This window comes from Cervus elaphus, chromosome 33 (assembly GCF_910594005.1).
Source record: "Cervus elaphus chromosome 33, mCerEla1.1, whole genome shotgun sequence".
Lineage (NCBI taxonomy): Eukaryota > Metazoa > Chordata > Mammalia > Artiodactyla > Cervidae > Cervus > Cervus elaphus.
The window spans coordinates 67,230,012-67,256,144 of NC_057847.1; the positions used below are offsets into that span (position 1 = coordinate 67,230,012).

At 42.7% G+C, this 26,133-nt stretch overlaps 1 pseudogene; it reads left to right on the plus strand.

Moving 5' to 3' along the window:
• Positions 1-234: 234 nt before the first annotated feature.
• Positions 235-1,585, plus strand: LOC122688520 (annotated as a pseudogene).
• Positions 1,586-26,133: the final 24,548 nt, after the last annotated feature.

Genomic DNA, 26,133 nt, shown 5'->3' on the forward strand with positions numbered 1-26,133 from the left:
AGCCCAGGTCACCTTCTAAGAATCAGAAGTTGGTGGAAGCAGCTCAGGAGACTGTGAGGCCAGAGTGGTGAATTCATTGTCAAGTCCACAGGAGTCCTGGGAGACGCCCACAGGGAGCGCGCTGGAGAGATGCGGGCCTGCAATCTTGAGGAAGAGTGCCTTCAAACCAGTGCGCGGGGCCGGCCCTAACCTTGCCCGACTCGGGAGTCTGGCCAGAAACCTGAGCGGGAAGGAATGTCCTCCCGGAAGGAGCTGGCAGAGCACAGTGCCGTGGACACAAGGCCCCAGGAGAGCAGGAAGGGGCCCCCCGCCCAGGGACATGCCCCCGCGGTGGGGCCGCTGTTCTCCATGGCCCTCGTGAACGTCCTCCTCTGCCTCTTCTGGACCAGCTCTTCACCTGGCCCCGGCGCTCCGCGGAGGACCCTGGCCACTGCCCACCCCCGCCCCGACCCCCGGCCACTTCAGCTTGGGCCAGATGACCAACCGCTCCCCGCGGCTGTCCTCGGAGCAGCTGAGGACAGGCGTGCGGCAGCTGAAGCGTGTCAGGGAAGGAGCAGAGAAAGGAGTGTTTCTGCCCGAGTAGAAGGAATGCAAGGTGGCCCCGTCGAGGCTCACCAGGCTGGAGGTGAGAGACACTGCTTGCACCAGCGGCGGATGCTGCAGGCACCGCAGAGCGAGCACGTGGTCACGCTGCTGGGCCACTGCGAGAATGATAACATCATCCTCACCGAGTACCACCCCTTAGGCTCCCTGGGCAACCTGGAGGCGACGCTGAATCTCTCCAAGTACTGCAGCCTGTGGCACTGCAGGCTGCAGCTGGCCCTGGGCAACCTGGCCGTCCTCCACTTCCTGGGCCCCAGCCCCCCGGGCACGCTGGTCATGTGCGACTCCAGCGGCCTGTCCAAGACACTGCCCCCTGGGCACGCTGGTCATGTGCGACTCCAGCGGCCTGTCCAAGACACTGCCCCAGTACCCGCTGACCGCCAACTTCGGCCTCGCGCTCAACGACCTGGACACGCTGTCCCCGGTGAACCGCGGCTAGACCTTGGTGAAGTGTGGCCACTGGGAGCTCCGCGGGGATTTCCTCGCCCCAGAGCGGCTGTGGCCTTTGGGAGAGGACGACCTTCAAGGACGACCTCATGCCCACCTATGACAAGGCGAGCGACATCTGGAAGATTCCAGACGTCTCCAGTTTCCTTCTGGGGCACGTGGAAGGGAGCGACATGGTCCGATTCCACTTGTTTGATATTCACAAGGCGTGTAACAGCCAGGAGCCTGCAGAGAGACCCACTGCTCAGAATGTCCTGGACGCTTCAGTACGGTCAATGAGGGGTGGGAATCAGGAAACAGCTGGAAGACTTGTACCGGTTCTGCCCTGATGTAAGATGTTAGTGGTTCTGCCCCAGGTTCTCCTCTCCTAACCGCCTGAGGGGCGTTGCTAAGCAAGAGCACATGGGCTTGACATGAGCCTGGCTGCAAGCTAAGGTGGAGAGAAGCAATGTCTGACCAGTATCTGAAGGAAGTAACAAAAATGGAGCTACAAAGAGGTGTCCCTAACAACTAAATTGGCAAGCTTGTAAGCAATGCGTGTGGAGAGGTTTTTCAGTGGCAGGGTGTGGAAGAGACAAGCGGTATTTCTCCCTTTTTCAGGTGAGTATATGCAGTGTACTTCACTGTTCGGAGGAGACGTCACTATGTTTCAGATGGCCGCTCAGGGACAGGTCTGTGTCATCCACATCTCAGCAAGCTAGCATGCTTTCTAAAACCTTGAGTGCACAAGGAACATTTAAAATATCACGTATGACGGAAATCACATCTCTGTTACTACTGCCTTGGATGGTGCTTGTGAAATTCCTCTTTACCTTCCAGCTGGATATTTATTCTGTGTTCAACATTAATTATTGTGAACATTTTACACCAACAGTGTCTGTCACTCACTCATTACTGGAAGGCGCAGAACCCTTCCACGTGAGTTGCTTGATTGAATCCTTCAGAAAGCTCTTTCCTTGGTCCCTGTCATCCTTGTTTGCAGGGGAGGAAGGATTTGGTGCATATTCATCATTACCAATACGGGGGTTAAAGCTGGCATTGAGGGCAGAGATGCTGTGCTAAGGTCCCCTGGTCACCAGAATTACAGAGAGCTGGCCCCAGCCCACCCGGCAGTCTCAGACTCAGTGTCTGGGTGGAGTCTTTGCATTTCTCACTGGTTCCCTGGTGATACAGCCAGTGCTGCCAGTCTGGGAACCACATTTTGAGAACCAGTGTCCTTACCTGTCAGGCAGGCAGTCCAGGCAGGAGACAGGGAGTATGATCAGTATTATCCTTGTTCTCTCTCCCATGGTGATTGGGTCCTGTGAGTCCTATGGTTGGTCAGAGAATACGCTTGCCTAGAGTATATTAACTGCTTCTCTTTCTTATAAACATGCTGCCAGAACCCACTAGCATGGCTGTAATCAAAAGGATGGACAATAATAAATGTCGGCGAGGATGTAGAGAATTGGAACCATCAAACGTTGCTGGTAGGAATGTAAAATGGTCCAGCTACTTTGGGAAACAGTCTGACTGTCCTCAAAAGGTAAAAAATGGAGTTACCATGATCCAGCAGTTCCACTTCCTAATATTTGCCAATGAGAATTGAAAGCATGTCCATAAGAGAAGTTGGACACAAATATTCATAGCAACATTATTCATAATAGACAAAAGACGAAGATAACCCATATGTCCATCTGCTAGTGAATAGACAGAAGAAAATGCGATCCATCCATACAAAGAGGTAGCATTCAGCCATAAAAGGAGTGTAGCACTTACGCATGCTCCAACATGGATGAACATGCTAAGTGACAGTAGGCATCACAAAAGACCAGATGCCATATGATTCCACTTGCAGTAAATGTCCAGAATTGACAAACTTACAGAAATAGAAAATAAATTAGTGGTTTCACAGGGGCTGGCAGGGGCTCGGAGTTGAAGAATGGGGGTTGCTTGCTAATGGGTACAGGGTTTCTTCAGGGGTGATGAAAATTTCCAGAAATTATAATGGTGATGGTTGCACAACTCTGCATATAATAAATAACACTGAATTGTATAAAAGGGGGAAATTTTGTGGTTTGTGAATTATATCTCATTAAAGCTGGAAAAAAAATCGCAGAAAAAGACTGGAAGTGAATATTTGCCTTTGTGTGATGAGATTATGGTTTTTATTTTAATTACTGAACTATTCCTCTATGATTTTTGCTGTGAGGAAAACATAACATAAGTGTAAAAAGAAGAAAGGAACAGATTGCCAATGGGGGATTTTTAAAACCAGTTTCTGCGTCTGTATGTGTGTGTATGTGTATTTGTATGTGTATCCAGCTATGCTTATCTATTTCCACCTACACTGTTTATTTGGTAGGAAAGGTTGCAAGTTTTCCACAAGCCATGCCTAGGGAAGGTTTGCTTTGCCTTTCCACGAAGTTGGCTCTGGCTAAAGCGCTTAGAGATTTAGACCTGGATTTATGTAAGTCTTACCTTACTAATACATGGAACCCTTTAGATTTCAGCCTCCCTAGCATCCTCTGTATTGCTGAGGAGTGCAGTTTTTGGCCCTCTTATCTCTCCATATAGAGGAAAAAGAGCTTTGGCATCAAATTGACCTCAGTTGCAGTGGACTCCATTGATTGCTAGTGACATGACCCCTGGCTATCTACCTCGGTCAGTAAGCAGCGGCTTTCTCATCTGTTAAGCAGTAAAGAACACTGTCTTATTCTTGTAGGATAAAAATGAGGAGACCCATGTGAAAAAAACCTTAGCACAAATTCTCAAACGTGGAGAGTCACTTTATTTCTTTTGTCTTATAATTGCACCATGCTTCCAAGATCAAACATCCTGATAGTGAGGATTTTTTGAAGAGTGGAGCTGGCCTCTCATTTCTTAGGATGGATTTTTTTTTTTAATCTCTTAGGAGTCTTTTTGGTTCCACTAAATATGCCCAAACTCTTGAATAAACAAACTCCCAGCTTTATTCAAATAAGCCTTGGTTTTTCTCAGGAGAATAGTGGATTTTAGTTAATAGAATAAAAAACTTCAAATGTATTTTCTCCACAAAGACTAACTTAATTCTGCTAGAAGCTTTTTCCATTTCCTGATGGGACCTAAGGCGACCATGACGGTTAATAATACTAATTGTTTAAATCCATTTATTAGGAAAACAAAGTTCTTATTTTCTTACCATTATCTTTTTTTTTTTTAATGAAAAGAATTAACTTAAATCACATAGCTCCTCTTGTGGGGTGTTTTTTTTTTTGTTTTTTTTTTTTTGCCATCTCTAAGCTTGGTGCCATTTTGTTTCAGTATTAAATACAAATCTCATCGAAAGCCTTTTGCAAGGTAGCTTATTTCTATTATTCTCAAGCCCGGTCAAACCCCATATTGATAGCATCCTCAGTCTCCCTGAGCCCCTGAGCCAAAGTTGACAAATACATAGAAGATAGCCTGAGGTAAAAGGTAACTTACTCTATTGCTTTCAAAGTAGATTTATTTCTTCATAGACATTAGTTGAGAGGACTGTGATTTTTTTCTTTTCACACTGATGCTTCACTCTGCCTCCTGATGGTTGAACAATACTAGATTATTTTTTTTTTTCCTGTCCTTTGGAAATATTGCTCATGGCTCCTGTGGGCTGTAGGAGCAGAGAGTCTACAACAGGTCTCAAATCTCTTCAAACACTCCCCATGCTCGCTCTGCTGCCAAGCCATTAAGCAAGGCAAACTCCTCTCCCATATGGGTTGTTAACTCTTATTTGTTCAGTGTTACTCTTAAATATGGCTTGCCTGAACTCTAGTTTCTTTCTGGATTGAGAAGAGAGGACTTGGAATCTGCTTTGTTTACAGCAGGGTCTGATGGTCTCCTGGCCCATCTCAGATGCAGCTTGACATGTAGCTTCCTCCTTTTGGCCTCACTCATTCATTCATAAATTCATTTCCCCAATCCAACAAATTTATTTTAACCACCTAGTATCAACCATTCTAGGTGCTAGAGATATTTTAGTGAATGTAGCAAGTAAAAAAAAAAAAAAAAATCTTCACCTTTCTGGAGTGTATTATCTAGCGAGGGGAGGGAGTGGAGAACAGGTATACTGTACACATTGTTATATATAGTATATCTGAAAGTGATAAGTGCTTTGGAAAAACTGTAGAACAGAATGATGGAGATCAGAAATTTCAAGTGAAGAGGTTTACGGTGTTAGATAAGGTGGTCAGAGTAGAGTCTATTGAGACACGGCAGATGAGTCAAGATTTGAAGGAGGTGACAAAGTCAGCCAGAAACCCATTTGGGGAAAGAATTTTCCAGGCCAGGGCAAAAGTCTTGTGGTGGGAAGAATCAAGATGCACTTGTTTAAAAAAATTAATATTTTTGGCAGTATTAATCATTGGGAAGTCAGGGATGAATCAAGTACGTTTCTTGCTTCCAAGAAGCTTATAAACTGGTATAAGATCCATAATAGATAATTTCAGTATATCATAATTGTTGATAAAACATAAAGCAAAAGATGCTAGGGGTGATATAGCATCCTATTTGAATCAGTTCTAATGAGATGGATGAAACTGGAGCCCATTATACAGAGTGAAGTAAGCCAGAAAGATAAAGAACATTACAGCATACTAACACATATATATGGAATCTAGAAAGATGGTAACGATAACCCTATATGCAAAACAGAAAAAGAGACACAGAAATACAGAACAGACTTTTGGACTCTGTGGGAGAAGGTGAGGGTGGGATGTTTCAAAAGAACAGCATGTATACTATCTATGGTGAAACAGATCCCCAGCCCAGGTGGGATGCATGAGACAAGTGCTTGGGCCTGGTGCACTGGGAAGACCCAGAGAAATCGGGTGGAGAGGGAGGTGGGAGGGGGGACCGGGATGGGGAATATGTGTAACTCTATGGCTGATTCATGTCAATGTATGACAAAACCCACTGAAATGTTGTGAAGTAATTAGCCTCCAACTAATTAAAAAAAAAAAAAAAAGACATTCCCTATGCCCAGAATATAAAGTAACTTGCATGTTGTTTTTTTTTTTTTTAAAAAAAAAGAATGCTATAGGAGCATGAGAGAGATTTGAGGAAGGTAGCACTGCTAATAGTTTCTCTTTGTGGCATTTTCTAAACAAGATTGGATAGAGTATAGACTAATTACAGAAAAATATAGTATTTTTCAGATGAGAAGTATTCAAACTAGTTTAGGAAGGTCTGTATAAAATATCCCATTTTTGTCACTTCTCTGATAAAAAATACTGTACTGAAGGATCTGAGAAATTCTCAGTAACGAAATGATTTCACTTAGCTTTGTGATCTTCCAAAGGTTTTTAATCAATGGAATCCTTGGGAAAGTCTCCTCTAAATCAAGCTCCATGTAGACAGTCATTCATAGTAGTGTCAGGTCAGACAGCGGGGCAACCTGAGCCTGAGATAAGAGTCAACCTGAATTCAACCTGAATACATCCTATCTTCATTCCTCATTTTCTTCATCCATAAAATGAGAAGTTTGATCTAAATGGTCTTTAAAAAGATCGTGATACCCAATCAGATTGAGTCCATTGAATTCTTTTCTTGAGGCCATATGACAGGCCCAGTATAGACTGACTTATTCCATAACTTTTATTCCAAGTATGCATTGAATAGCTACTATGGGCTGTGCAGAGTTCTCGATTCTGGTGTTACAACTGTGATAGCTATGGGCAGTGCCCTTTTTGGAGTGTACAGTCTATTAAGGGAGACAGATAATGAAAGTGTAAACATATCTGTAAGGAAATTTCAGGGAGTGATAGGTACCAGGAAGAATCAGCAACAAACCACACGGGAATGGGAGGGAGAGTAATTGGGGATGAGAAGACCTATGTTAGATTGGACAGTGAGGGGAGGGAGCTGAGCTGAGGCCTGAGAAATAGAAGGAACCAGTCATGCAATATGTGGTCAACCTTCCAGGCAGAAGAGAGGACGGATGCAAAAAAATACCTGTAGTGAAAAGAGTGATGAGCTTCAAGTTCAGAAAGACAGTCAGCGTAGAAAGAAGGCAGTGGACAGAGGTGAATGGGTCTGCCAGGACTTGGCAAACTTTTCTGTAAAGGACCAGACAGTGAATAGGTGAGGGTCTATGGGCCACACTTGTGTTTCTGGCAACTACTCAACTCTGTCAATGAAGCCAAAGCAGACACAGAACTTAAAGTTGGGTGTGGTTGTGTTTAGACAAAACCTTATTCACTGGATCAGATACAGAGCCATAGTTTGCAGACTCCTGGGGCAAGACATCAGGCTTTAGGTGATTGATAGTGACCAGATCATGTAGAACCACATAGTGAGAGAATTAGAGGAAGGAGCTTCTGTTTCATTCAAGCATGAGAAGGATTTTCAGAAGGTTTTTAGCAATGTAGTAGTGTGACTGGCAGAGAAGGAAATGGAATCTCACCTCAGTATTCTTGCCTGCAGAATCCCGTGGACAGAGGAGCCTGGCAGGCTACATTCCATAAGGTTACAAAAGAGTTGGACATGACTTATAGACTAAAGACAACAACCAATGTGACCGGATTATGTTGTAAAAGGCCACACTAACTGTATTTGGTGAATGGATTGTAAGGGAAAGAGGCCAGGCAGGAATAAAAGGTCATGTGATGGTTATAAAAGAACAAAGAAAGTGATCTTTGGCCTCAACAAGTCCACCATTTATGTGGACAGACATGGTAGAGAATGAGAATGATTAAATATCAGTGTACTAAAGTCTCTGCAAAGGCTTGCTGAAAAGAAATTCTTACAGCTTTGTTCCTCGTAGTGCTGGTGTGTATTGAGAATCTCTAAGTAGGGACTACAATGTGTGTGTGTGTGTAATTTGGTGATTGGTATAATCCTCTTATTTTATTTGTACAGAGTAACTCCTTTATGAGATTAGTTTTTATTGGCTTTTATTATAGGATTCATTAGGAAATGTATAGGGTTAACGCCGGGGATAAGAAATAAAATGTGAATTGTCTTGAATACCAGACAGTTTAAACTTGTGATATTGCATGTTTCTTCTCTACTATCCTGCTTTTCAGTCCCTCTCAGTCTTGCTAGTAAGTAGTTCATAGTGACATTTAGTCTTTCATTTGTTCATTCATTCACTTACTCATCACATTAAAAAGTATATGCATTGAGCTGGCCAGGTCACTGATCAGACGAGAAAAAAATAACTCTTTCTTCTTCACAAGCTTCCAGACACAAAGAGCTACCTTGGAATCTATCCATGACTAAGCAGAGGAGAGACTACCTAAATTCTTGTTGATTGATGGAATAGACTTTAATGCTTAAGAAAGAGTTTAGCCTATATTGTTCAGTTTGACAGCCGCTAACCAAATATGGCTATTGAGCCCTTGAAATGTGACCTGTCTGAACTCAGATGCGCTGTGAAATATAAAATACACACTGGATTTTGAAGACTTAATAAAGATAATGAAAAATATTAATAATTCAACAATTTTACTACACGATAAAATGTTAGTAGTTCAGATATAAGTTGAAATATATTATAAAATTAACTCTAACCCTTTATTTTAACTTTTTAAAATCTGGCTACTAAAAACATTTGAATTGCACATGTGGCTCACATTGTATTTTCAATGCATAACATTGGTCTAGATTCACTCAGCTGGATGTTTGATTTCATGGCTCCTTGGCTCCTGGAATGCCTGTTTGAATTAGTCTACAATAGATTTTCATTCTGGAACCAGGTAAGGAAATATTCTGCCTCAGGTTTTAGGGCAACTCAGTCATGACAGGTATTTACCAACAAAGAGAACCCTGGGTTCCACATGACTGGTACACCCCCACACCCATGATGGAAATCATTGAGAAAAAGCTGGGTTCATTGAGATCAACAGCACATGTCCTAAACTGTCTTGAAAAGTAAAGTGAAAGGGTTGGTCGCTCAGTCCTATCCAACCCTTGGCAATCCCATGGACTATAGCCTGCTAGGCTTCTCTGTCCATTGAATTCTCCAAGCAAGAATACTGGAGTGGGTAGCCATTCCCTTCTCCAGGGGATCTTCCCAACCCGGGGATCAAACTAGGGTCTCCCACATTACAGGAAGATTTTTTTACCATCTGAGCCACCAGGATTTTTCTTATTCTTATTAACTGATTGAGTGCAGGAAATTTAGATATATTTTTTAAAAAAGGTTTTCTTTCTGTGTGATCTCTTGGCAAGGAGATGCATTTATGTGACTCCTCATTCTTGTTGCAGAAAAAAAAAAATGTTTCAAGTTTTTCCTACTCCGTAAAGTACATTTTCTCTTCTTGAGCCTCTCCTAGCATTCATTTATCATTCAACACATGTGAAGCACAGCTGCTGTTTATTTCTGTGAAATAGTTCTGGTCTCACCTGCAAGAAAACTCAGTTCCATCTTGGGTTTCTTTGTACTTCAACCCATGGAGCAAATCTTACACATGCAAGAGTCTTGATAAGTGTTTTGTTCCTGTGCTGCCATTTAATTACCTGGACACCTGTGCCTTGCATTATGTATGAAAAACTCCAAATGCAATTCTACCTTGAGAAGTATCCATGGCTTGCAAATTCACATTGGTGGTCTTTCTTTCTTTCCTGGGGAAGAGTTCTGTTTCTATTCATGAAAGAAAGAATTACTGTTACCCAGTCATCCAAAGACCCTCTCAGTCAATCTCCCTGCACTGTGTCTAAAGCACTGAAATGTTTTTCTGGTCTGTTGATTTTGAATTTTCCCTTCACCAGTACTTCCACCTCCAGCAAGAACGGTCAAGTGCATGATTCAATTTGAAAGCGGTTGGTGACTCCATATCTCCTAAAATTTGCTGCCTCTGCTGGGCTTGTACACTTAATGGGGCTCAGCATACATCTGATGCTGAGATGAGAAGTAGAAATGTCATTAGAAATGTTGCCTGGATCAACTTTAGTTTCTTAATTATAAAGGAAAACTGAATGTTGTCATTCCTTGGCTAACAAAATGGAGATGGAGGTGGGTTCTAGGATTGAGAAATGAAGGTTGGGATCTTTTGGGGTGCTTGCTCATTCTCATCCTTACACTCACGTTACATATGAGACATCCTCTGTTGGCTTTCGAAGGCAATGTGATTCTACGGGAAAAGCGTGGGTTTGGGTTTAAGGTTCAGATGTGCTTCAAGTTCTGAGTCCATCGGACACTATCTGTGTGTGGAGCCAGGATCTTGGGTCTACAGGAGTGCAGAGCTCCATCCCAAGGGTACCCTCCTTTTGGGATTCTTGCCCTGTAGTTGCCATCTTGGAATTCTTCATCATTTTATCTTTGGATTTGTGTTTTGTAATTAAACTGCGGTTTGCTGGCCTTCTAGCCTCCTGCCACTTCCCACCTCCCCGGGGTGCTAGTTTGCTCCTTCCCTGCTCCTGCTTAGTGACTGCTACCTCAGTGGCCCAGGGGCAGGTGTGGGGAGAACTGAAGCTGAGAGGCTATGCCTGGTATGCCAGCTCTGTGGCTGAGCCTCAGGTTCCTTGAGGGGTTGTACCTATACCCAGAGATTGTGACATTAAATAGTAAAAATAAACACCGAGACAGGTCAAGAAAGAGACCATAAAGTGAAGTGAAGTCACTCAGTCGTGTCCAACTCTTTGTGACCCTATGGACTGTAGCCCACCAGGCTTCTCCATCCATGGGATTTTCCAGGCAAGAATAGTGGAGTGGGCTGCCATTTCCTTCTCCAGGGGATCTTCCCAACCCAGGGATCTAACCCAGGTCTCCCGCATTTCAGGCAGACATTTTAACCCTCTGAGCCACCAAGGAAGCCCGAAAGAGACCATAGAAGAAAGGAAATAGCTTTCCCCCTTTACTTTTGAATGAAGGGATCTGCACTTTCATTTTTCATTGGACTTTGCAAACTTTGTAGCTGACTCTGACTGTGACTTTGGGAAAGTTCCTTAGCCAGTTGACCCTCTGTGTATCAGTCAGGATCATGATTCAATAAGAAAAGCACTAGTAGTGTGTGAGTGTTGGTATTTATGAGTACACATTTGTACACTTGGGGCTGTCCAGGTGGTGCAGTAGTAAAAAATCCTCCTGCCAGTGCAGGAGACCCAAGAGACACAGGTTTGATCCTTGGGTCAGGAAGATCCCCTGGAGTAGGAAATGGCAACCCACTCCTGTATTCTCACCTGGAAAATTCCATGAAAAGAGGAGCCTGATGGGGTCCCAAAGAGTCAGACAGGACTGAGCGACTGAGCATGCACACATGCACATGTGCACACGTTTATGAGTACATGTATACACACACACACACATACACACACACACACATACATATATAAATATGGGGGCTTCCCTGATCGCTCAGACGATAAAGAACATGCCTGCAATGTGGGAGACCCAGGTTCAATCCCTGGGTTGGGAAAATCCCCTGGAGAAGGAAATGGCTACCCACTCCAGTATTCTTACCTGGGAAATTCCATGGACAGAGGACCTTGGCAGGAGTTCATGGGGTCCCAAAGAGTTGGACACGATCAAGTGAATTTCACTACTACTACTACATATAAATATACAGATACATGCATGAGTTTGATACATACATAGATAACAAAGATACTAACCTTTAGGGGTTGTTTGCTTCCCACTGAAGGGGGTAGAAGTGGGCCTCTGGACAGAAAATGTCACCTCTTTGGGAGAAGCACAGACAGCCATGCTCAATCAGCTGGGCAAAGGAGCTGGTGACCACCTTCACTGACCCCCTCTCTCCTCCTGTCTCCTTATCTCCTGTTGGTGTCTTCCTCTTGCAGACCCAGACCAGAATCCACACTGCAGGGGACACTGCAATGTGGTCTAGGGACTGGCCTCCCAGGGCCAAAGCTGGGTGGAAGGGGAGGTGAGATGGGGGCAAATGAGAACACCTAACTGGACTTCAGTAAATTTCTCTGAGGGTTACATGAGATAAAGCGTATGAAATACTGTAACTCTAAAGTACTGTTGAATCCAGGCAGAGGTCTTTATTATCCACCTTTGCATGTTTTATCTGTCTGGAGAAGCCAGAAGAAGTAAGAATTCACGTAGTGGGGTTTGTAGCCTGAGGAACGTCTTGCCACATTCTTGATTCTGTCACACCACCATGCTCAGAAGTGGTGGTGTTTTACAAGATACAAGTCAAGATTCCACTGACATACTTGCTATTCAGTAATACAGAGATCAAGGTGGTGGGGATTTTGGGTTCCTGGCCCTGACATATTTCTGTTGGAAAACTGAACCAGCCACTTACTTCTAATCCTCCCCTTACTCATCTTTGAGATGAGAGGACTAACAGCAGGCTTAGTGTGAGGATCAAGAAATTGTTCTCTTTCTTTTTTCTTAACTGTATTTACTTTGTGACCACACCACATGACTTATGGGATTTTGTTCCCCAACCAGGGCTCGAACACAGGCCCTCTGCAGTGAGACCTTGGAGTCATAACCTCTGGATGACCAGGGAAGTCCCAAGAAACTGCTTTCAGACAAATACTTCCTTTCATGAAACCAGGCTGGAGAGTCTAGGTTGTTGAATCTCTGAAGTAGTGGGTTGTTTCTCTACCAATTTCACTTCTGGAGCTGTGTTTCAAGTGCTGCTGAAATCATAAAATTGATGGTTGTGACATCTTTGAATTCTGGGACTTGTGAGCGCAGTGACTCCCAAGATGTAGGATGAAGTGACATTGCTTTTCTCCATGTCTGACCATTCTGTGGTACCCTGTGTTCATAATGGGATGCAGAAATACTGAACTCATTTCTCCTGTGGCAAGTACTTGAGAGCTGACTCTAAGAGAGGGAAGTTGCAGTGTGTCGTGTCTTGTTTAGTTTTAGTTAAAGACAGATGTGTCCAAAATACTTTGATATGTGGCTTTAAAAGGGGGCAGGGGAATAGCTATTAAGCAGAAGGACATTAAAATATAGAAACATAAATCAAACCAAGTAACATTTAATTTTCTCACTGACTAATATCTCGTGTTAGCAGCGGAAGGAGAAGGATTGGAAATGCATTAAGTTCTCATTTGGGTCATTTTTTTGGCCTCCCCGTAACATTCACTTAGCAGTGTACACATGCATAAAAAGAGTGGATGGATTCGGCAGTGGGGAACAAATCATTCTTGTTGGCCCAGATTCACTCACTGACTCTTCATGACAAGGAGGGGATCCACAGCGTGGGATGAAGCTGTGAGCAACGCTTTTGCCCCATCTCTAGGTACTGCACGTGTTAGCTTGGGAAGAGACATCTACTTTAAAGCCACAAGTGCTCAGGGCTGGTACACTGGGAAGACCCAGGGAGAGGGAGGCGGGAGGGGGATCGGGATGGGGAACACATGTAAATCCATGGCTGATTCATGTTAATGCATGGCAAAAACCACTACAATATTGTAAAGTAATTAGCCTCCAACTAATAAAAATAAATGGAAAAAAAATGAAAAAAAAAAAAAATAGAGCCTCATTTCTAAGCAAACCATTGAAAATGAGTCTGTATAACCAGGAAGTGAGAGGGCAAGCCTGGCTACCATGGTACTGGTCCGAGAGAAACCTGGATTCATTCCTGTGCTTGAAATCACTTGTGCTACACAAGGGCTCTTAGAGCTGAAAGGGCCAATTAGAGATAATATCCCGGACAGCTCTCCTCTTACCAATAGGAAAGCAGTCAGAGAGTGGTGAGGGGTGCAAGGGAAGACCAAGGATCACAGGAAAACATTTTACCTACTTTAGAAATGATCACATCACCAAACCTAAAACCTAGAGAAAATCTCTGCCTTTATTCATTCAGTCACCTCTTCTGTATATTCCACTCTCAATATCCTTCAGACTCACTGCATTCTGCCCTTTTCAATTGCCGTTGTCTTAGCTTCTGGCCTTCCCCATTCATTGCTCACTTAAATTACTCCAAGTTTCTACTTCCAGCTTTCTAAAATACTGGTTCAGAGATTTTACTGTCTAGAGATTAAACCCCTTCAACATCCCTGCCCCATTCTGAAGACAAATTCCAGGTTCTTTAGCATAACACACAAGGAAACCCATGATCAGATTTGTTTTTCAGACTCCAGTCAAGCCACATTATGTATTTGCCAGGTGCCATCCTAAGTTTCTTACAAATGTTGGCTCATTTAATGCTCATAACCACCCCAGGAGACATGTGTTATTATTGTCCTTATTTTTTAGATGAGAAAGCTGAGGCCAGAGAAGTTAAATGACTTTTCCAAGGTCTTACAGCTAACAAGAGTTAATCGAGACATCTGCTTTCAGTCTCTGCCCTTAGCCTGTAGGACCTGCTGCTGGATCAGCCAGGTCCTTCTCACCTCTAGGGTTATATGCAGGTGATTTCCTCATCCTGAAGCAGCCCTGCTCTTTCCTTATTTGTATATCTTCCATTTATTTCCTAGTTTTAATAGACTTTATTTTTAGGGTAGTTTTAGATCCACAACAGAATTAAGCAGAGGTACTGATTTCCTCCACTTCCACACATGCAGTCTCCTCCATTATTAGCATCCCCACCTAAATTGCATGCTAAGTCGCTTCAATTGTGTCTGACTCTTTGCGACCCTATGGACTGTAGCCTGTCAGACTGCTCCTTCCATGGGATTCTCCAGTCAAGAATACTGGAGTGGGTTGCCATGCCCTCCACGAGGGGATCTTCCCTACCCAGGGATAGAACCCATGTCTCTTACATCTCCTGCATTGGCAGGAGGGTTCTTTACCACCAGCACCACCTGGGAAACTCACCCTGATAGTCTTCTTATCTGAAGTCTATAGTTTACTTTAGAGTTCACTCTTGGTTTTATACATTTAATGTGTTTGGATAAATATATAATGTAATGACATGTATCCATCATTATATTGGGTTGGTCAGAAAGTTCATTCAAGTTTTTCCATAATATCCTATAGAAAAACCCAAAAGAAATTTTTGGCCAATCCAAAAGTATCCTACAAAAGGTGTCACTACCCTTAAAGTCCTCTGTGCTCTGCCTGTTTATCCTGCTCTCCCCACTAACCGGGCTTTCCAGGTGGCGCTAGTGGTAAAGAACCTGCCTGCCAATTCAGGAGACACGAGAGACACAGGTTCGATCCCTGGGTCAGGAATATCCCCTGGAGGAGGGCACAGCAATCCATTACAGTATTCTTGTCTGGAGAATCCCAAGGACAGAGGAGCCTGGCAGGCTATGGTTCATAGGGTTGCAAAGAGTCAGACACAACTGAAGTGACCTAGCATGCATGCACGCATGCCCAACTAATCCCTGGAAAACACTTTTTTTTTTAATGTCTCTAGTTTTGCCTTTTCCAGAGTTTCACATGGGTGGAATCATATAGTGTGTAGTCATTCCACATTGGCTTCTTTCACATAGTAATAAACATTTAAGCATCCTCCACGTCTTTTCATGGCTTGATAGCTCATTTCTTTTTAGTACTGAATAATATTTGGTTGTTTGGTTGTATCACAGTTTATTCATACATTAACTACTGAAGGACATCTTGGTTGCTTCTAATTTTTAGCAATTATGAAAAAAGCTGCTGTAAATATTTACAGGTAGGTTTTTGTGTGGACATGTATTCAACTGCTTTGGGTAAGTATGCATTATGCTAGATTGTATGAAGAGAGTATGTTTTGCAAGAAATTGCCAAACTGACCTCCAAAGTGGCTGTACCATATTGTATTTGTGCCAGAAATGTATGGAAAGTTCCTACTGCTCCACATCCTGGCTGACATTTGGTTTTGTCTGTGTTCTGGATTGTGGTCATTTAATAGGTGTGAAAAGTGAAAGTGTTAGTCACTCAGTCATGTCTGACTCTTTGCAACCCCATGGACTGTAGGCCATCAGGCTCCTCTGTCCGTAGGATTCTCCAGGCAAGCCCTTTTCCAGAGGATCTTCCCAACCCAGGGATCAAATCTGGGTTTCCCACATTGCAGGCAGATTGTTTACTTTCTGAACCACTGGGGAAGCCCTGTAATAGGTGTAGTAGTATCTTATTATTGTTTTAATTTGTAAGCTTGATAACATATGATGTGGAGCATATTTTCATGTGTATATTTGCTATAGGTATGTCTTTTTTTGGTGAGATATCTGTTAAGGTTATTTGGTTCATTTTTTATTAGATTATTTATTTTCTTAATTTTTAGAAGTTTTTGTGTGTTTTGAATGATAGCCCCTCATCAGTTGTATCTTTTCCAATATTTTCTCCCAGTCTATGGCTTGTCTTCTGTTTATTTTTCAAGACTCATTTCAAGTACCACACCGTCTTTTATAAACCAAGACCCTGACCAAATTGTTGCCATAATACATTATAGTAAATTAAAATCCCTGATGAATTTGTCTGTGTCCCCCACCACCAAGCTGTGTGCTCCTTGAGTTCAGGGAAAACGTCTTTCTTTGTCTCACTTGCATCTGACCCTTGTAGACACTTGAATAGAAAATGTTGTGAATGATCTTTTAATTTTTGACTGTGACTCCTGCTTGTTAGAGGAATCACTTATTTCTGATATTCTGTTTATAGTAGGGATAAACAAAGCACTGCCTTTAACACAGTTATCACGAGAGTCAGGTTAAGTGGCAGTTGTAAACTTGTAGTCCCAGGCTGTTGGGTAATAGATGCACCTCTCTGAGTTGGTCTGATATCTTTGCAATGCCATCTCCCCCACCTCCATCTTTCCTAGGCTCATTTTGCCATGGAGATGCTTGTTATTCAGCAAAGGTCATCCCTTTTCTCATTACAATTGTCTCAAAGTCCACGTATTCCATAAGTTTTCCTCAACTAAGTAGCTTGATTTGGTCTTTGTTTCTTAAAACATACTCAGTGTCACCATCTCCGGAACACTCCCCACTTCCCTTTAAAAATTCACTGGGTTTATTTTGCTTATATCCTTCATGAGACCGTACGCCTTAAGTGGTCAAGGCCACGATTTTTGGTTCTTTACTGTATTTCCAGGTTCAGCATCAGGACACGTGTTCACCAAATCATAAACAGGTCTGGGAACTACAGTTAATTGAAGAGAGTTCCCTTACCAGGTACTTTGCTGCCTCCTAGTGTTGTGGCCAGGCTTTGGGCTGTGAGAAGTTCCCTCTGAGCTCCAGCTCTGTCAGCAGCCTCCTGATAGAAGAAAATTGTTGCAGACAATAGACCCAGAACAGCTGACCGCTGCTGGGGAGTCTTTAGATGTGACTGTGCTGAAACAAACAGAGGCTTGCCATTCTGCCTCCCAGACTTGGTTCCATATGACACGTCATGTGCTGTATCCCTGCGCCATTTGTGGATGTCTGGCCAGTTTCTAGAGACTTCTTTTCCAACCTCAGACACCTCCCTCCCTCCCTCATTATTTCTTCCCTGACTTGATTGTTTTTTGGAGTTTTTTAAAATTATTATTAATCATTTTCAGCCTTAAGGCTGCAGGGAAGCGCATGTTAACATTCAAATACTTCTGAGAAAAATAAAACATGTTTTTTTCCCCCAGATACCCAACCTGTCAACACATTTCTAATCCTACCAGGAAAGATTTGAAAACTGCTTGTTCTCAGAGAAGGTAAAATGGGGTCACTTCAAGTGGGACATAAGTCACAAGAAAGGGGGAGCCAGTGTACGTTATAGATTTGCCAGGCATTGTTTTGGTTAAATATCCGCAGAGATGGTATGATGTTGTGGAAGTAATTTGGGAGCAAAGGCTGGGTTCAAACCCCAGCTTCCTTGACCTTTGTCTCTGTGATATGTGTAAATATCTCAGGTCCTCGGTTTTGCTGCCAGTGCAATGGGGGACAGCAATGCCTAGCTCACAGGGTGTGTGAGGACTGAATGGCAGAGTATATGGCAGGTCAATTAATGGAGGGGTTCTTGTTGTTGAAATGAAAAGAGGGTAGCTTTCCTGGGAATATTGATTCCTACTACAAAGTTTGTTCGTGTATTTTTCAGCTGCCTTTTCTGTGCCCCAATCTGAATCTCTTGCAGGGAAGAGATGATATCTTTAATCTATAGATGTGCACAGTGCCTGGATTTTAACAATGTTCATTGGACACATGGGATGCCTGTAACTAAAGATGCTGACACTTTTTGAGTTTTCATTACATTTTTTATAATTCTCAGCCTTTATATATTTTAGAGCTGGAGACTAATTTCCCCCTATATCTGCACCCCAATTAACAGACTTTTGCCCGTGTACCACCTTTGTTTTCCTTTTATTTTTTCATTCAAAGCGTGATCCAGTCTTCATTTCCTCCTGCTGCTTAGACCTCCACTACCTCTCAGTCAAAGCTCCCAGGTGCACGTGATGTTCTTTAATTTCACTTGTCTTACCTATAATCACATCGAGCCGCTCATTTGTTAATAGGCCGTTTTGTGGCTTCACAGTTGGAATGACTGTATATCACGTTTCATTTCCGCAAAGACGTCGTTTATCCCAGTTTGCCATGTATATCATTTGTCTTTTCTTCTTGCAAGGCTGAACCGGCTTCTCCCACTGTACCCTCCAAATCAGCTGTTCATTTTCCCTCCGCGATGTCACTGGTAATTTCCAGGTTAAATCATAAAAGTGGAAATCGGATCCACAGCTGGAGTTGAAATGCTGCTCCTTAGACTTATTACCGCAGTCTGATCCTGGCTAGATAGAAAAGTTGAAGATGATAGATCTCCTATGCCTACGAATCATGTCATCCATCCAGCAGTAACTAAATTGGGCATTGCTTTTCCCTGGGAGAACAATATTTGTATTTTTCCCCTCTGGGTCTACATCAGGGCAATTCAAGAGAAGTGAGTGGTTTTCAGTGGTTTTTTGGTCATCTTATGAGAGATGAGTTAGATAAAGTGATAATATGATGGGGCAACAAATGAATTGTAAACGGCTGACCAGCATTTAAGCTGTCAACTCTCTTTAATTTAGGGAACCCTTTCTCCAAATTACAGACACTTGATTTCTTAGATTCAAACAGTAGAAGTAAGAGAAGATCAAATAATATATTTTTAATTCAGAAAGCACATATTTGAAGATTCCATGGTATCAAAGTTTATGCCATACCTTTGACTTAATCAGCATTCATTGACACATATATTTATTATTGCCTATCAGTACACCAGAATTTGGAATACAAGGTCAACAAGAATACACAAGATCCCATCCCCATGGAGCCAGCCTTTTAATTAACAAAACTGATAATACCTAGAAAACAGACAAATTAGATGATTTTCAGTGTACTAGGAAGAAAGCAAAATAGGAAAATGTTAGACCATCTTGTGTTGGATGGTCACAAAAACTTTTTATTGGAGGGTTGCTTGTGAGTCCATAATTGCAGAAGGATATTTGAGTAATTTAATGAATCTTGAATTGGGTCCAAATCTGTCCACACCCATTTCTTTTATGCCCAGCCCACGCTTTCTTCTCTGACCCACTCCAACCCTCAGTAACCATCCTGAGATCAGGAAGCCCAGGGGACTTTCTCCTTAAAATGTCAACAATATCCATTGAGGTCTCAATAAAAGGTGTCATAACTGGCTCACATGTAGAGCATGATGACAGTTGAGTTCTGAGCTGCAAGGGAATCTGACTTCCAGTGTCTGGTCCACTCAAAGGCTGCATCATCTTGAACAGGTTTGTGCCTTTTCTAGATCTTAGCTCCCCGTGTGTGTGGTCAACTGTATGTAATGCTCTATGTAGCTCCGTAAGTAGGACAATATCCATCTTAAACAAATAGTCCATGTAGGAGAAAAAAGGGACCAGAAGTTGGCATGAGGGATCAAAATCCCTCACCTGTGACCTGGTGAGTACATGTGGTCACAGTCTCTTACATGGAATATGCCATCAAATAAGTAGCATAACAACATATCCTCAAATTACCTTGCTTTTTGTCCACCTTGAGGTTTTAATATCTTCCTGTCCCATGTCCCCTGCCCCACACCCTACCATTATCTTGGCTCTTCAAAGGTTTTAAATCTACCTCATGGGCTGGATGTCCTCTGCTCCCTTGGATACACTGGAAAATTCACATAAATTTGCTTTTATGATTTACCACTTTTCTGTCACTCCCAGGTGAAAGCAGTACAGGTAGGAACAAATGACTCAGTGAGGCAAGTATTAACAAAGAGAGGAGATGTGGGATGAGGAGCCCAGCTGGTGTCCATAGCCACTGTCCATAGTCAGTTGGTCAACAGACATGTTGGATCTGGGCCTCAGGGCTGAGAGACTGTGAAGAAAGGAACGAAGAAGTGACAATGACAAATTCAGTCATTGTAAATATCTCCTGAGATTGGTCCTGGGTGCAGAATAGAGACTCAGCCAACTCCTACCTCACCTAGACTGTAGTATGTATGGTGTACACTCTGTAGACTATACACTCAGAATGTAGGAGCAGTGTGTTTCTACATGCAGAGAACTCCAGCCCTGGATTGTCTGAAGCATCTCCCACTGCGCATGTCAGCTTTACTTGGTTGTATCAGTCATCAAGATTGGTCAGACCCAAAGTATGCATTGAGAAGTTGTTGTTCAGTTGCTCAGTCGTGTCCAGCTCTTTGTGACCCCCGTGGACTATAGCTCGCCAGGCTTCCCTGTCCTTCACTATCTCCCCTAGTTTGCTCAAACTCCTGTCTTTTGAGTCAGTGATGCCATCCAACCATCTCATCTTCTGTCTCCCCCTTCTCCTCGTACCCTCAAACTTTCCCAGCATCGGGATCTTTTCCAGTAAGTTCACTGTTTGCATCAGGTGGCCAAAGTATTGGAGCTTCAACTTCAGCATCCGTCCTTTCAATGAATGTTCAGAGTTGATTTCCTTTAGTGTTGACTGGCTTGATCTCCTTGTTGTCCTGGGCATACTCAAGAGTCTTCTCCAGTACCATGGTTTGAGCATAGGAAATACTTAGTAATCTGTGTTGAGTGAATGAACTCAAATACACTACCCTTCAGAGATTAAAAGCAACGAAGATATCCGTTATATATTGGGTTGATCAAAAATTTGTGTTTGTTTGCCAATTCCCTGACCAAAATTCAAGCCCCCTGAAGGCAGGGAGTTTCCCTGGTTGTATTCATCACTGAGTCCCTATTGCTAGGAAAAGTACTTCTAGTTACCATATGCCAAGTCCTTTGGCAAACAAACGTATAGGCAAATTAAAGCAAATAAAGCAATAGGTAGTTTCAGATATCAATGAGTACTCTGAAAGATATGATTTATTGAGTTAGTAAAAAGTTAGTGTGCATGCTAAGGTGTGTCAGACTCTTTGTGACCCCGTGGACTGTAGTCCACCAGACTCGTCTGTCCATGGGATTCTCTAGGCAAGAATACTTGCCTAGGAGTGGGTTGCCATGCCCTCCTCCAGGTGATCTTCCAGACCCAGGGATTGAACTTGCATCTCGTATGTCTCCTGGGTTGGCAGTTGGGTTCTTTACCACTAGCAACACCCGGGAAGCCCAAAGAGAGAAGCGTCCCTGGTTAGGCTTGTGGGGAGAGATTTAAAAAAAAAAAAAAAATGATTTCATCAATACACCTTTTCATTTTACTTTTACAATGTACAAATGAGGGTGTGAAGTAAATGTAGACTAGAATTTCAAGTAGAGGAGTTTTTGGGAGGCATCAATGTCAAGATAATAAGTATGCAATCAGGGAAAGAAAACATGTAAATAGGAAGAGAAGAGGTTTGAGTTCTGGGGCATTTTTGGATCTGGAGTTCTCCTAGATGAGTCCCAGCAAGCTGGGGAGAGAAGAGTGTCTTTGGGTGTAGAAGAAGGACAATATGTATAGCACAGTAACATTCTAGATCCATGTGAAATAATGCTGAGAATTTAAATCAGATGACAGGGAACTAGACATTTTTCTAGTGCAGGGATATATGATTATTGGTGGCATTAAAGAGACAGAGAGAGAGAGAAAGAGAGAGAGAGTGTGTGTGAATGGGGACAGGAAAAATGAAAATAAGATTGTCAACAAATAATATAAACACATTGCTTTTTCTTTGAAAATTTACTGATAGTTACTGACAAGAGTTATTTATTTGATCTCTACTCAAGGTTGAGAATGAAAATAGATCCTGCGAGATATACGTAGTGGTGAGAAAAGTGGGGGTGTGTTCTGAGGCTTTTTTCTCTCTAGAGCAGGTCTCTAGATTAGTCTGCAATGAAATTTCTTTAGCAAGTAGGAGACAGGGGAAGGTTTCCAGCAGAATGCCAATGGGCTGAAACTTTCCTGGCTCATCTTATGGTCACAGGGGGTGAGCAAGATGGTGTTCCTAGGGTAAAACTTGGCTTTCCTTGCAGCCCCTTCTTTGCAGCCTAATAGAGTGAAGGCCCAAGCATAATAGAAATAAAGCATTCCATAAAGTGTCCGTTACTTTGCCAACAAAGGTCCATATAGTCAAAGCTATAGTTTTTCCATAGTCATTTATGGATGTGAGAGTTGGACGACAATGAAAGTTGAGCACCAAAGAATTGATGCTTCTGATGGGTGGCGTGTGTTGGAGAAGACTCTTGAGAATTCCCTGGACAGCAAGGAGATCAAACCAGTCCATCCTAAAGAAAACCAACCCTGAATATTCATTGGAAGCTGAAGCTCCATTATTTTGGCCACCTGATGTGAAGAGCTGACTCATTAGAAAAGACCCTGATGCTGGGAAAGATTGAAGGAATGAGGAGGAGGGGATGATAGAAGATGATATGGTTGGGTGGCATCACCAACTCAATGGAGATGAGTTTGAGAAAGCTCCAGGAGATGATGAAGGACAGGGAAGCCTGGCATGCTGCTGTCCATGGGGTCACAAAGAGTCGGACACAACTAAGTAACTGAGCTGAACTGAAAGTGTCCTCACTGTGATTTGGAACATGGAAGAGGTAAACTCAGAGTAGAAGTGAGCACAGACATTGCTCTAAGTAAATAGCTTCAGGAAGCTTCAGGTCCAAAATGAGTCTACCCACTAGAGTCTCATTTCTCTCCCTAGCAAACAAGTCAGCAAGCAGGGTCTAGCTTATATATTCAGTTATTAATGGAATTATTTTATTATCTATTATTCAGTTATCATCTATCTATTTATCTGTCTCAGAAGGAGTTGAGGGATTGAGAAAAAACTGTCAGTCCCCCATGAATAGAAATTTGTCAGTTACATAGAGAAAAAACAATATAATGTGAATGTACACCAACTGCGCTTTGTTTCAAGAAGGTCAGTTCTAGATCGTCTGAAAAAAATGAAAGGCAGGAGTGTGGATAGTTGCCAAGTATTTGATCTATCTGGGACTCAGTGAAAGTTGCTCAGTCGTGTCCAACTCTTTGTGACCCCACGGACTATAAAGTTCATGGAATTCTCCATGCCAGAATATTGGAGTGAGTAGGCTTTCCCTTCTTCAGGGGATCTTCCCAACCCAGGGATCGAACCCAGGTCTTCCACATTGCAGGCAGATTCTTTACCAACTGAGCCACAAGGGAAGCCCAAGAATACTGGGGTGGGTAGCCTATCCCTTCTCCAGTGGATCTTCGAGACCCAGGAATCAAACCTGGGTCTACTGTGTTGCAGGCGGATTCTTTACCAACTGAGCTGTCAGGGAAGCGTTTGGGACTCATGCAGACCACAATCATGACCATCTCCACTGGAGCCTTATCCCTGAGACAGTTTTTCTGGAGGAACTCTTTACCAGGTCCACACTGTTGATCTTGATTCTAGTCTTGAATTCTTTTTTCCAAATGTCCATTCTTCTCCCTCTACCCATCCCTCAGCATCTAATCTTATTACTAGGGCAACAGCATCTCTCTTAGTAATCTCTTCCCCACTCCAGTTGGTGAATCTGAAAATTCACAAGCCATTAAAAAAAAAAAATTTACGAGCATGGCTAGAAATAAAATGTTGGGAAACTACTTGCTCTTCAGGAGAAATTCAAAATGGTAAACATCTCCACGCAGTGATTACTGACCTTCCAAGTGGACAGTCCATACAAGGACAGAAGACAGAGAATGTGAAGCACACACCCTCAGCGTGACTGTGACTGGCTGAGAGGGCTTTGGACATCCTCTGACTGAGCAGCTGGTTCACTTTAAGTCAACCAAAAGTGATTTTTAAAACGTAGGACTATCTCCTATCCTGCTTTCTTCCAGATAAATGGCCTCTCTTTCTGGCCTCAAACACATTAAGCTGTTATTTGGCCTCAGGACCTTTGCACCTTCTTCTTCCTCTCCTCAAATGCTCTGCCCCGAGCCCCATGCGTGGCTGGTGCTTTCTCATTTTTTTGAAGGCCATCAATTCAAAGTCATCCTCTGATTGTGTCTGGACAATCATTTTAAAGCAGTCCCACCCCCTGCCACTGTGATTTACTTTATAGCATCTCTCTCAACTTGTTTACTTCTTTGTTCATTTGTGTATCTCCCCATCAGATTAGAAACTCTTTTGAGGCAGGAATTTCCATCATTCCTGCTGTATGCTGAATGCCCACCACAGTGCTGGACACACAGTTGGTGCTCAATGTATGTTCATTAAACAAAATGGAAAACGTGAGTGTGTTGGAGAATAGTAGATGTTTAAGGATACCTTTCAAATATTTTTGCTGACTTTCTCAACACACTGTCTTCCCATGCCGTGAGATGACTGGGGGAAGAGACCATTTAACCTTCTCCTCATTCCTCTCTGCATCACAGTGTCTAACATAAAATGGATACTTAAGAACTATTTGTGGCATCAGTGAGTGATTCAAAATTAAGCTGTATTTGGAATCTCAATATAGTCAGAAGTACATCTCATGTCCAGAAATCAGCATGTTCCCATGCATACAGCTTAGAATGGAAGACAGAATAATGTCCTTTACCCCAAAGACATCCATGTCCTAATCTCTGGAACCTGTGTATATTTACTTGCGTAGCACAGGGAATTTTGCATATGTGATTAAGGGGTAAGGATCTCAAGAAATGGAGATTCTCCTGGATGCACATTTAGAACCTGTGTGATCACCATGGGTGTGAGAAGGGCAGGAAGGTCAGAGAGAGAAGAGATGTGATGGTAGAAGCAGAGGTCAGAGTCATGTAATTGCTGGTTGGGAACCACAAGAGAAGTAATGCAGGAGCCAAAAATGTTGGAAAAGGCAAGGAAATGCATTCTCTCTTAGAGCCTCCAGGAAGAATGCAGTCTTATCAACACTTGATTTTAGCACAGTGAAATACGTTTTGAACTTCTGACCTCCAGAACCATAGAGAATATATCTGTGTTAAGTCCCTAAATTTATGATCATTTACACAGCAGCAATAGAAAACAAATATTCATACTCTCACATCAAACCCACCCACACTAGCTTGCTTCATCTCTGTCCCCTACTAGGTAGATTCCATAACTGACACGTGGTGTCTCAAGAAAGGGGATTCTGGATTGTGGGATGGCTTTACTGACCTTCATGGGTTATAAGGAGCTAGATCAGAGGTTTGTGGAAGACCATTAGTGACTAGGGTTGGTAATGAGAGGATAGAACCTAGAGGGTGAGAATTTATGTTTTCTCCCAGTTTGATGAAGAACACACTTGTTTCTGGAGCATCACAGGTATTGTCATGGATTACCAAGGGGAAAAAAAAGTAGAGGAAGGGAGAAAGGAAAGCAAGAAGGAGAAGGTTATGCTTATATTATGTCTTTCTCTGTTATATAACCCTGGCTTCTCCAAGTTTGTGCTTACTTTATATACCACACTCAAATGCCATAGGGTGATTTTCTCCATGGTCTCTTTTAGTGCAAACCTTATTTTATTCTACAATCACCAGTTTTCTTTTTAGGCTAAACTTTGGTCCCAGTGATTTAGAATTATATGCAGTTAACCTTAGAAGTCATCTAATTAATATTGCAATTGACATTATGAAAGAGCTGTTATTGATGAACCATGGGATATTTTGTGTGAGTGAGTTGGAAGGAAAAAGTGGACAGTGAAAGAAGAGGAGCATGTGTAGATGAATCCAAAGCTTTCACATGCATCACTAGAGGATATGGTATTGTTAACAGAAAAAGCATAATCTCAGGAATGAAAGGAATCACCTAGAACGCATGTCAACAAGCTATGGCCCTCCAGTCATAAATAAAGCTTCATGAAAACACAGCCTTGCATATTTATTTACATAGTGTCTGTGACGGTCTTTCTGCTCCAAAGGCAGAGCTGAACGGCTATGACAGAGACACTGTGGCCCATAAAGCCCAAAGTGTTTCCT